Source organism: Carettochelys insculpta, chromosome 13 (assembly GCF_033958435.1).
Source record: "Carettochelys insculpta isolate YL-2023 chromosome 13, ASM3395843v1, whole genome shotgun sequence".
NCBI lineage: Eukaryota > Metazoa > Chordata > Testudines > Carettochelyidae > Carettochelys > Carettochelys insculpta.
In genome coordinates, this window is record NC_134149.1 from 18,645,661 (window position 1) to 18,658,474 (window position 12,814).

A 12,814-nucleotide genomic window follows, 5' to 3' on the forward strand; every position below is an offset into this window, starting at 1 on the left:
GATCAAAGAGAACACCTGCGCCCCCAGCTCCTTCACCCTTTCTTGCAGAGGCCTATAGTCACTTCTGAGCTGCTGAAGGTCATGCCACACAGTATTATTAGTGCCCACATCGAAGAGTATTATGGGGCAGTAGTGCAAGGGGTGGATGATCCTTGACATTCCTTCTGTAAGATCTTGGATATGGGCCCTGGGAAAGCAGCATACCTTCCAGGATGCCACATCAAGCCAACAGATGGGTGCCTCCATCCCTCTCAGAAGAGAATCACCAGCCACTACTACCCTACTACATTCCTCCTGAGAGCAGTGGCTGTGATCCTCCCAGCCCTGGGGGTACGTAGCTTCTCCTCCTCCACCTTTGGGAGCAATTCCACATTGCTTGTTGTGAAGGCAGTATAGTGGTTCTTCATCACTATGAAGAATCATCTAAATCAGGCACACCCTGTCCACAATCCTATCCTATATTCAGTCTCCCTTCCCGCAGAGCACAGTCTCTCCTCAATATGTGGGTTGTTTTGACAGCTAATCTTACGTCAGCCCATGTAACATAACCACAGTTTTTCAGCTGTCATTCAAGACCTGTGCACCAGTAGAAGGAGTTGGGCAAGGAGGATTTGGGCCCATGGGAATCTTGATCACCCCAAAATAAGAACATTTTTATACATCAAGTAAGTTTATCCTCATGTGCATTTTATTGGGCTTGAGCCTTCAGTTCTTACTCAGGAAACTTAGCGTGGAAACTCACTGAGAGTTTGCCTGAGTGGGTATCTGCAGGACTGTGTCCTGACATTATAATGAGTGCAAATTGCTACAAATTCCTTTGGTAGACAAGCCTTTTCCAGTTGAAGCCGTTGGCTTTATGAAAATTTAAATTAAGCTAACCACCCTGATGACTCAGCCTAATCCAGGATAGGCAGTGGTGCTGATAGACACCATGGGCCCAGGGGCAAGGTGGGTGGGGCGCCTAGCTCTCCATCCGTGGAAGGGGTGGTGCCAAGGGCAGAAGGGGTGGGACTCAGGGCAGTCAGTCTTGATCCCACTACGCTCCCTCTGAGCTGCCTGTGGAGCGGTGCACAGCGCTCTGCATAGTTTCAAAGGGTCCCAGAGCTTCAGTCTCAGCAGCAGCCGGAGCGCCAGGCTCCTTTGAAATGCCAGGCCTGGGGGCAATTTCCCTCTTTACCCCTCCCCTCCTACGCTCTGCAGGCCAGAGGGCAGGATTGTGTCAGGAGAAAACAGAACAGAGGGAGTTGCTCACATCTGAGTGACTCAGTGTTTACAGATGGGGAGCAGGATACTTGATGCAGTCTCATCCCCTACTGGCTCACTCAGGAACTGCACAGATGATCATTCGTAAGGGAAACATTAATCAGTGAACAAGAGTGACAGCAGAAAAAAAGTACAGCTGAGACAAGTTTAAAAACAAATTGTCTGTGTTAGGCACTTCTAAGGCACCATTCACCATGGCATCTGTGATAATGAGCACACTGTTGACAGGGCACTGTAGGTCACGTGTTCTGTCTATACCAGTTGTTTCTTAAACTATTTGAGATCACGGAACACCAAATGATAATATTTTTTATATAGAATGCATATGAAAATTTTCTTAAAAATTTGTCTGACAAAAAACCCTCCCCAAATCATACAGCAACTTACACAGCAAAAACAAAATAAAGTAATTTAATCAAGTTAGCAATGAAGAAGTAACATTGTATCTGGTTTTATAACAGAAAATAAATACCATCAGCTTATGATGACAAAAAAATGTCAGACGTTCTTGGCACACCTGCAGTTGTTCATGGAACACCAGTGTTCCCTGGAACATAGTTTAAGAACCACTGGTCTCCAGTACACAATTTTAGTGACAAAACCATGTTGACCCAGCCGTGTCACTAAAGATCTGTCAGTGTGAACACTTTTTGTTGGCACTTTTACCAACAAAATACTTCCACCCCATACTAACAGAGCATGCATTGTCAGCAGAACTTTCCCGCCAACAACAAGCCATTATACTGGTGGCAAAGCTCTTTTTTTTTTTTTTTGGCATGGGGGAAAGCTTTTTTTTAAATCTTTGTGAATAACAAACATTTTGTTGCTCAATTAGCAGTGTAGACAAAGCCTTAGATGAGCAATGACCTTGTTTGTGAGTAGAAATGGGCTCAGATGCCATAGTAATAGGGCGACCATATCTCCCTGTCCCAATACAGGACAGGGAGATATAGGGGGAGGGGTGGATCCTCCAAGCCCCAAGGAGCTGGGAAGCAGGCAGCAGCTGCTGGCCCTCCTCCACGAGCCCCGGGGAAGCAGAAGCTGCCGGTGCTCCCCCTGCTTCCCCGAGGCTCAGGGAAGTGAAGGTGGGGGCGGGGGATGGCCCAAATACGGGACAATTCAGCCCTTTTAAAAAATAAGTGAAGATGCCTTTTTGGCACCCCAAATATGGGACCATCCTGCCCAATGTGGGATGGATGGTCACCCTACATAGTAACAATAAATGTACCAACAAGTAACTGTGTACTCAGAAACAGAGGCTCAGTTAGAATTGCATGCATCTGACAAAGTGGGTCGTTGCCCACAAAAGCTTATGCTCCAAAAAAATCTGTGAGGTGCCACAGGACTTCTTGTTTTTGTGGATACAGACTAACACAACTACCTTTGTGATGCTGGTTATAGCACGACAGCAGGTACAGAATCTGTCACTGGTTTCTTCCCTTCAGATCTTAGATAATGTCATTCTAACCTGCTCTCTTTGGAGCTGTGACAGATGTGAAACTAAGCCAAGGAGACTAACTATTTTGGCTTTCATAAAGGGTCTTCCTGACCTGGTTAAGACACACTGCCTACATTAAACATGAAAGATGGGGCTGATTCTTCTCTAACACCAGGTGGAATCACTTATATTTGTGAAAGTGGGTATCATATGGGGTCTAACCAGAACTGTAGCACTTTATGCCCATGTTGTACTCCACTGGCACAGCCATGAATGATGTGGCAAAAGTATACGGCAGTGAGTGAAACCAGGCTCTCTCTGACTCCAAGATTTCATTGTACCTATAATCCAACACTTTCAATACAGAACTCCATTCCAGAACACAGTTCTGAGAGTTAGGTTTCTCATGGCAAACTCTCAGTGGTTTAACTGCTTCTTGTCCATTAGATCAGTGGTCCCCAATCTTGGCTCCACACACCCCAGGGGGTCCACAAGGGTACTGCAGAGGATCTGTGAAAAAAATAAATAAAAATGATCATAGAAAATAATTTTAAATAAATTTGCCAAGTTACAATCTATTATTATTTTTAAATTAAATATCTTCCAATAATGTTATGAATTGTTGTCCATAAACCTATGTTGTGGTTTCCTTTTTTATTTAATTAAGTGTGCATAGCAGCTAGAACTGACTTTGATGGGGGTCCATGAATGGTTTCAGGGATGGGGGGTGTGATTGAGGGCTCTGCACTTCTGTATAGGTTGGGAACCACTGCATTAGATGATGTAACCAAAAGTTACGTAGAAGCTACAGCAGATTTTCAACTTTGTGAGCTATAAATATCACTGGTTGTTTGTTTTATTCTTAGAGCCCTGCAAGTTTCCCAGGTCGAATTTGACACATTAACACATGGTTTGAACAGGGACGGCAATTACCTGACCCATTATAAGGACTCTTCTACGTACTTTGATATTTTATCTTACTCTTAACTTCCCGACTGCACACCCCCTGCTGTCCCTCTGCTCTTCTGATTTGCCAACCTTGATAACAATTTTTGCAACTCTGTGCTTTACATATTGAATCTGGTATGGTAAGGCTATGAGCTGAAGAAGTGGGTCTGTCCCATGAAAGTCCATCACCTAATAAATTATTTTGTTAGTCTTTAAAGTACTATATGACTGCTTTTTTGTTTTGATAGAATACAGACTAATGCAGCTATCTCTCTGTCACTATTCAAGCTCTCATAAGTTACTTTGGATGCTAATAGAACGGTAGAGTGGCAATCAGACAAGCAGTTATCAATCCAATTCATCCAGAAAATCTTCACTGGGAATGAGTTAAGTACTTTTTGTAATGCCATACAATGCACACAATATAATGGCAAGGCAGCAGCCGTTTATGTGTGGACACATGTAGTTGACACAACACACTTTTATCATCATTAGATCATCTTCCCACCAGTGATCCCTGTAAGATGAGTGCTTGGGTCCTGGTGACACTAAAATGCTGCCCAGCTGATTAGCAGAGTGCCCACAGCATCCACAGCCTGCAGCAGTATTTCTACTGGTGGTGCGCAGCCACACATATCAGTGTACATAACAAATGTTATTCTGCACATAGATGTGGAAAAAATAGCGGTAACATTGCTTCCCAACTTATCCATGTGTTTATTTAACTTTCCTGCCACTTCTTGTCAAGCGCTTGTCTTTGGTTGTATAGTACAGGGGTTGGCAAGCATGCGGCTCTTAAAGGAGTCATTTGTGGCTCCAGATGCTGCTGTTGCTGACTCCTCTGTGGCTCCCTGTCCTGCTGCCACTGAAACACCAGAAATAAATTCAGTTGGTTTAATGGCTGGCAGGGCAATGGGAGAGACCCAGCCATCAAACCAACTGAATTTAGTTCTATTATTTCCACGGTAGCAGGGCAGGGAGCTGCAGAGGAGTCAGTGGCAGCAGTATCCGGAGCTGCAGTGACATCTTTCAAATAGGAGAGACATTTCTCAGTGCTCTGGAAAATGAAGTTTAAATCCTGCACAAATAACCACTTCTGAGCAGACAGTGGTCAGAATTTCATGACACTGCCGCTTACTATAGATAAATGTATGTCTACTCTGCAGCCATGGGCTATGATTTGCAGTTTGTGTAGATGTGTGCTAGCTTTAATCTAGCAAGCTCATTTAAAATAGCAGTGAAGCTACAATGATGTGTGCTTTAGTGTAAACTGCACAGACCCATCTGCCTCTCCTGCACATTTACTCACTTGTGCACCCTGCACTGGCGCCTATGCTGTGACATCCTCACTGCTATTTTTGTGTTAGATAGTGTACAGGTAGCATGGGTACATCTATATAAACTGCAAATTACACCACTGCCTGCCATGCAGATGTACCTTGAAGTGGAGCTTGCTATGCACAATCTTGGCTGAAAGACCAAGGTCTGAGCAAACAATTTGGGAACTTTCTGAGCTCTCTGAGACAGTGTGTTCAGTTCACATTCATACATTATGTGACAATAAGTTGTGGCGCAGTACATCACGCAGTACTGTATGGTGCTCTGGAAGCCCATCCCTTCAATGCGTGGAGGAAGCCAATCTGTGGAAGAGCCTATGCTTTTGAGAACTGTCGCCAAGTCATGAGTTGGGACTGATGAAAGGAGGAGAGTGTCATCCATATACCTGATCCGGAACAGTGTGTCTCTAGTGCCCATCCTTTGTAAACAGAGTTGTTTATATGTGAGTGCAACAAATGGGTGGCTACTTCCCTGCTGCCGACCCAGAGGAGACTTCACTCAGTCTAGCATCTCAACAGGATAATATTTACATTATAGCAGCATCATATTGCCACACTGAGCCAGGGGTTGGGATCAGAAGAAAAAAATCTTCCAACAGCTTGCTTGTACAGGTTACTCTCTAGCACTGCTCTAAATCCTCAGAAACCACATTTACTGGAGGAAAGCCTTCGCAAAGGTCTGACAAGGTAACAGCTGACATGCTTGATTCTGTGCAAGGGTATGTCCAGACTTCAGGCTAGAATGATTAAGTGACACTCCATCTTAAGGAAACATATCCATACTTACTCACTGAAAAAGGAGTCTGGCCACAGCAGCATGAGCAGGAGAGGTCAGCTGCCCCAATTAACTCTGGGTCTGGCTCCTTGAGTTGGCAATTACACCTCCAGCTTGCAGTTTAGACATTCCCCAAATGAAGATAAATTTCCTTCTCTCTAACTGCATTTATTTAGACAGCTATGAGGTTTAATATTAAGTTTGCAAGCAGGGGCAAGAGGTATAAATTACACCAGTTTAAATTCTGAAATTGCTTTACACCACCATATATCACCTCTGTCGTTGCCCTGCAAAGTACACAAATCTAAACGGTTCTGCCTTTGAAGCATTCATATTCACAGATACAGCAGAGACGGGGTGGTCCATGTAGCTTGGACACTGACAGCTGTGTAGCAGTAGAAGCAAAAGTCATCACAGAACCCCAAACAACTGGAATTTTCAAGTGGTAGCAGATGTCCAAGGCATAAATATTTGCACTGAACCATGCAGAATTAATACACTAGGAAATAGAATCTTGTTTTCTATAATGTCTTTCCTGCTCACTGCATCTCAAAGTACTTTACAGACTATAGGTCCAAGGAAATGATAAAAAGAGGGGAAGGATTACATATTCAGATGTCTAAGAGAGAAGACACTAAAGATATTCCACAGAATAATGACTTATAAACTGTTATAACTCAATTCCATTATTGAATACTAGGGTGCAGATCTCTTCCCTATCTGTTTCAGAGGCCAGATATTCATTCCAAAACCAGATTCCAAGGTAAAGCTGGTCCAGGCTGAACAGACTTTTCTGTTTCCATATGTGAATAACTGATGATTCTGCAAGAGTACCAATTATGTGTAGCATTTTGGCTTTTGTGTCTTCACTTTTAATAGTCTTTTAATTAAGTATCCTGTGCCAAGAATTATGCCTGTCACTATGGAGAGTACACACCCGCGCCCACAAAGAATACCCACAGAGCAGATATTAGTTATTAGTTTCATTCATGCCTGTGAAGGGCTGTAAGAGAAATGAGCCAAATGCTGTAACTCTGACTCACTCTTTACTTTGGCAAATCTGCTTTAGAAATCAGTGAAAATTTGGCCTCAGCAAAGATGCCTTTATATATATACACTTATAAAACACAGTATTTATGTTGTGATGGCCACCTTCAAAGAGCTTTAAATTCAATTTAGCTCAGGATTATAGCACCTCCTGGCCTTTATGATTATAGTGCTCCTGGAAGGTGATGTACTTACAACCCTGCAGAGCAAAGTTCTATATTTATCCAGAGGACAAACACAATGACAGCTCTTTTCTGCTGCCCTGACAGCATATTTTAGCTCCAAACTGGATGGACCACCTCTTGGGGCTCAATCTCCACGCTTCTGCTTCACCATAGAGACTGCCAGGAACTGCAGTGCTGATGGTATCTATCAACCAGTGTAAGCACATGTTTAAGCACCATCCTAAACGGAGATGAATTTAAGCACATGCTAAACTGTGTGCCTGAATCAGAGCCTAAATGCTCCATTTAACTGGATGTAGATGGGAGTTTCCTACAGTAGATTATATACAATTTCAAACATTCTCAGTGCTTGTTTCTAAAATCTCCAGAAGAAAAGTTTTCATCCAGACATGCTCCCTGCCAAGAAGACGGAACCAACTCTGGACGGTAACGAAACATGAACTAGTTTGTAGGCACAAAATAAATATTTGTATTTATTTAGCAATCAAAAGCTCTTATTCACTGAAATCAAGTAACACTGCAGAAGATTTTACATTATTTCCTTATATGTTATCCTCAGAATTATGTGAAAGGATAGCCTGACTCTGCAATTTTCAGTAGGAATACAGATGCAAGTAAATGCTACTCAGTGAGGTCTTACAAAAAGAACCCCAGTTTTAAGAACCAGTTCAACAAGTTACAAGTGGGTGGGCAGCAATTGTGTACACATGGTCAGGTCCATTTTTGCCACTATATAGGTAGACTTGTTTTTTTAGCAGGTTCATATAAAACCTTGGTTAAAAAAATGTGGATCTGAGTACTGGAGATCTATCCTTATTAGTACTCCCCACATTGGTCCAGTTTAACAGGTGAAAATTATTTTGTAATTTTCCCTTTGTAGTTATGGCTTGGAAGTAAGGACTGCAAAATTAGGCATTAAAGCCATGGACCAAATCCTACCAGCCTTTTGAAAATAACATAAATAAAAGTTTCAGAATTGGGCTTTGTAGCTGTAGTTCTCTTACATTCAAGGTACATGTGAGTGGAAATTCAATTGCTTTTTGATGGAAAAACAAAATAATAAAATTATGCTGAACAAATTATAGCAATTTTGCACTGCATTGCGCAGAAATTGGAAGAGCTGTTTTATGACTCAGATCTTCAGATCAGAAGTAGAACTATTTTTTTTCAATAATGCCAGGTCACCTTAACTCTGAAGATAATTGAAATCCCTGCAGCTTCCCAGCACCAATGGAGAACACCATGGTAGCTGGAATTTTTCTTATTTTGTATTGAATTTTGTATAGTTAATATATACATATGAGTATTTTGTTTTACTCCTAAGCCAAAAGGTTTAAAAGGAAATGGAATGTTTTCTATGTTAACATGGGTAAGCCCTGCTGCAGGAATGAGATAAGATGTGCTGTATCCAAATAAAACAAAAACAGTTCCCTCCAAAGCTGTAAGCAAGAGAAAACAATTTTTAAAAGGCTGATTTCAAATAAAACGACAATTATTGTATCATCTTCATTTGAACTCTCCTGAATGGTAGTTGTGAAGAGCTTCAAAGATGCCTCAGTCACCAAACCACAATATAATTACAGTTCCCAATGTCTCCTTCCACTTTAGATTCCGGAACCAATCTCTCATCAAGAAAAGATAAAAATACTTAAAAGCTGCATACAGTCAAATTAAGAAACAAAACTCTGGATCAAACCCAGCTTGCTGACTTTTTCCTTTATGCCACTCTGACAACGCAAAAGGAGCAAAAAAGGAGCTGCAGTTACCCTAGCTATGAATTCTTTTAGTGTAGGAGTCCACAGGAGCTCCCAAGTTCCAGTGATCTCCCAGGAGGCTTTGAAATCCTTAAGTTACTAGATCCTCCCTGGAGGACGACTTGTCAGGCTGCAACATCCTGCTGTGGGAGTCTGCAGGAAGCATCAGAATAAGGATAGGAAGAGGCCAGAGGCTAGGACCCAGGGGAGGTATTGCATTCCCTTGCTTCTTATACCAACTACCCACAGGTACATTGGTAGGACCAGACTCTTGAGTGACCTTATCTTCTGCAATCATTGATGATTCTTATTTGTCAGAATAAAAAGGAGACATAGAAAAGACAAAATATATTGGGAAATCCAAAGGAGAGAATAATCTAATCTTTTACTAGCTTATTTACTTTGTATTATTATATTTCATTGTGAACTCATGACTTGGCCCTCACACATAAAAGTGCATTTTAGAAGCTATTTGAATGAGGAGAGATTGAGGAAATACAGCATGGTAGAAAGTGGAGCTGACCCATGCTGTAAAACTGACTCCTTGAATGACATATTAATTGCAAATAATCAAAAATTGTAGCTAAGTGAGGCTACATCTGCACAGCAGCCTATTTGAGTGTAGTTTGAAACAAAGCATTATTTTGAGGCAACCCTTACTCCTCCTGCAATGAGGAGTACAGGGATGCCGAAATAGCGTACCTGTTATTTCGGAAAAATATTTCAAAATAAAGGGAGTGTTTCAAAGACATGGGCTACGTCTACACTAGCCCCGAACTTCAAAATGGCCACGCAAATGGCCATTTCAAAGTTTACTAATGAAGCGCTGAAATGCATATTCAGCGTCTCATTAGCATGCGGGCGGCTGCGGCACTTCGAAATTGATGTGCCTCGCCGCCGCACGGCTCGTCCCGACGGGGCTCCTTTTCGAAAGGACCCCGCCTACTTCGAAGTCCCCTTATTCCCAGAATAATAACAAAAAAGAAATGTGGGGAGCAAAAGTGCAATAACAAAAATGAGACTCTGTAGCACACAAGATTGTAAACATTCAGACTATGTCTACACTAGCCCCAAATGTCGAAATGGCCACGCAAATGGCCATTTCGAAGTTTACTAATGAAGCGCTGAAATGCATATTCAGCGTGTCATTAGGGCACTTTGAAGTAGGCGGGGTCCTTTTGAAAAGGAGCCCCGTTGGGACGAGCCGCGCGGCGGCGAGGCGCGTCAATTTCGAAGTGCCGCGGCCGCCCGCATGCTAATGAGGCGCTGAATATGCATTTCAGCGCTTCATTAGTAAACTTCGAAATGGCCATTTGCGTGGCCATTTCGATGTTTGGGGCTAGTGTAGACACGGCCATGGAGTGGTATTTTGGGATACTGAGGTATTCTGAAATAGCTCACTCGTGTAGACATAGTCTGAATGTTTAAAATCTTGTGTGCTACACAGTCTCATTTTTGTTATTGCACTTTTGCTCCCCACATTTCTTTTTTGTTATTATTTTGGGATGGTTTTGAATAACAATGATTTCTGCAATTTGGACTGTCAAATTACATCACTAAACATCACTGGATAGGATTGTATTGCAACAGAAGACGTAATACACCTTCAGCTGACGAAATCACTAGTGTTGTGGTGTAGTCAAATGTAGGCAATAAAGCTAATGCGAGACAAAATTTCTTCTAATATCTGTATCTTCTTAACCAAGGCCCTGGTTCAACAGAGCACTTAAGCCTGCATTTAAATCCCATTGACTTCAATTGTTAAAGTTAAACATGCTCTTATTTAGGGTATGCATACAGTGTGATAAAAAACCTGCAAAACCACATAGAACCCAGGATAGCTGACTTGGGTCATGGAGTTCCGGCTTGGGGACTATGCAATTGCAATGTAGATATTCAGATTTGGTCTGGAGCTCCTGCCATCTCACTGGACTTAAGCATTTTGCTGAGTGGATTATCTCTTAATTCAGTTTTCCCACACTGTATCTTGTTGATTTTGTGTCTGTTACAGCCAGAGAAAGTGCTTTTCACTTTGAAAATAACAAATCATACCAGTCAAGGCTCTTGCCTGATATCATTCATCTCTAACAGAATGTCCCAAGAATAGTAAACTTGAGTCCTTTAATTTAAGTTGAAAATGGACCTGTCTAGAGCAAATAGATTATCTCACCTGTGAGAGACAAGTATTATGTTTCTTCAATAAAAAAATAAAAGACCTTTATAATTCACTCATATCTTCCAGTTTTGGTGAGCTATGGGTGAGAAATACAGGAACTATCCTTCAGTAGTGACACGTCAGCTAGTTCAGTTGGCATGATTAGTGTTGCAGCCTGTAAACTGTCTTTTGTGGAATCTTAACATTTTGGAATATTTGCAAACTGAAAATCCTTCATAGTGGAAAAAAAATCAATGCATCTGAAAACAGTGATGCTCTTGAATGTACAACAATAATGCAATAATAAAAGAAATGTCAAGCATTCGTCTGGACCTTCTAATGACAATGTGGAGAGATGACAAGAAGTCCTCTGGCACCTTGCAGACTAACAGATTTTTTTTGGAGCATAAACTTTCATGGGCAAAGACCCACTTCATCACATGCCCATGAAAGCTTGTACTCCAAAAGTCTGTTAGTCTATAAGGTGCCATAGCACTTGTAGTTGTTTTTGCAGATATAAACTAATACGGCTACCCCTCTGATACTTATCAAAGAGGAGAGAGAATTTAGTGTCTAACTTTGATGGTTAAATTGTGTATACTTGCACTAATGGAGTTACCTGAACATGGGTCCCACATTTTAAACAATACTTTTAAAGCTAAGAGACCAAATCAATTACTTCCTCAAACTATCCTAGCACAAGAGAAATAGTTTACACTAGTTATCTTCCTCCTTTTCATTTTTTTTGTCCTGGGTAAAAATCTGAATCTGATAGTTGAACAAAAGGAGGTCTCCGGGGTAACCATGTTAATCTTTATCTGCAGAAACAGCAAGAAGTCGTGTGGCACCTTAAAGACCAACACATTTATTTGGGTGGAAGCTTTCATGGATTAAAAACACTTCATCAGATGCCACATGCATCTGACAAAGTCTTTTTTACCCATGCCCAATTATGCCCAAATAAATCTGTTAATCTTTAAGGTGCCACAGAACAAAAGCAGGCCATCCTCTTGTGGAAGATCCTGGACTCAAGAATTCAGATTCACAATAGCTTAGTGCGCCAGGACCCAAATTCACCTATAATTCTCACTATAAGGCTAATCCATTTACCCATATTATTGAAAAGTGCATATGGAGAATTGGCAAAGGTGGGACTTAATTTTTGCTTCTTTGTTTTTTTGGTGAGAGGTGTTTTAGTTGACATTGTCTCAATTTTGATTTACAGTATCTTGTAACCCATTGATGATGATGATGATGATGATTATTATTATTATTATTATTACTAGCAGCACTTGCCCCTTTGTGGCAGCTACAGCCAAGTTACTCATTTGGAGAGGAGCTGCTGGTGTCCCTGGTCACCACCGGCTGCAGAAAAAGGACAGCTACAAAGCTGCTGGAAGATAAGCGTGCCCCCCCTTCACCCAGACTGCTTCTGCCCCCTCCTCCTGCCCAGACCACACAACTCTGCTCCTACATGCCCTCCTGCCCACACTCTCTTGTCCATCCTGCTCCTACCCATACCTCCACCCTGGTCCTGCACCCTCCCTCCCACCCACTACTCTCACCTCTGGACCACTCCTGACCCCACCCACCCACTGCTGCACTTTTACCTCTCACCCAAATCCCCAAACCCCAGCTCATTCCTCCACCCTCCCATCCAGACCACCCACCCTTAGCCTGCTTCTGTACCCTTCCTCCTACCTAGATTGCAAACACCCACCCCCAGCTTGCTCCTGCACCTTCTTGCCTGGCCAATATCCTCCCACCTCCGGGGGAGGGGGAGATAAATCAACCTGCAGCACGTTCTGCAGGATTCTGTGATGGGGGCTCCGGGGGTGCTCCAACCCCCACCCTGTGGCAGGGGTTTGTGCTGCAGGAGCCACAGTAAGGCCCCAACCCCAGCCCCAGCCCT

The 12,814-nt window shown here is 42.4% G+C and overlaps 1 long non-coding RNA gene across 1 annotated transcript in view; it reads left to right on the forward strand.

The window, feature by feature from the left end:
• LOC142020247 (uncharacterized) overlaps positions 1 to 3,702 on the forward strand; it is a 123,816-nt gene extending 120,114 nt beyond the window's left edge. Inside the window, exon 3 of the long non-coding RNA XR_012647323.1 lies at positions 3,568 to 3,702. This is a non-coding gene — a long non-coding RNA (uncharacterized LOC142020247). The remainder of the gene's footprint in view (positions 1 to 3,567) is intronic.
• Positions 3,703 to 12,814: the final 9,112 nt, after the last annotated feature.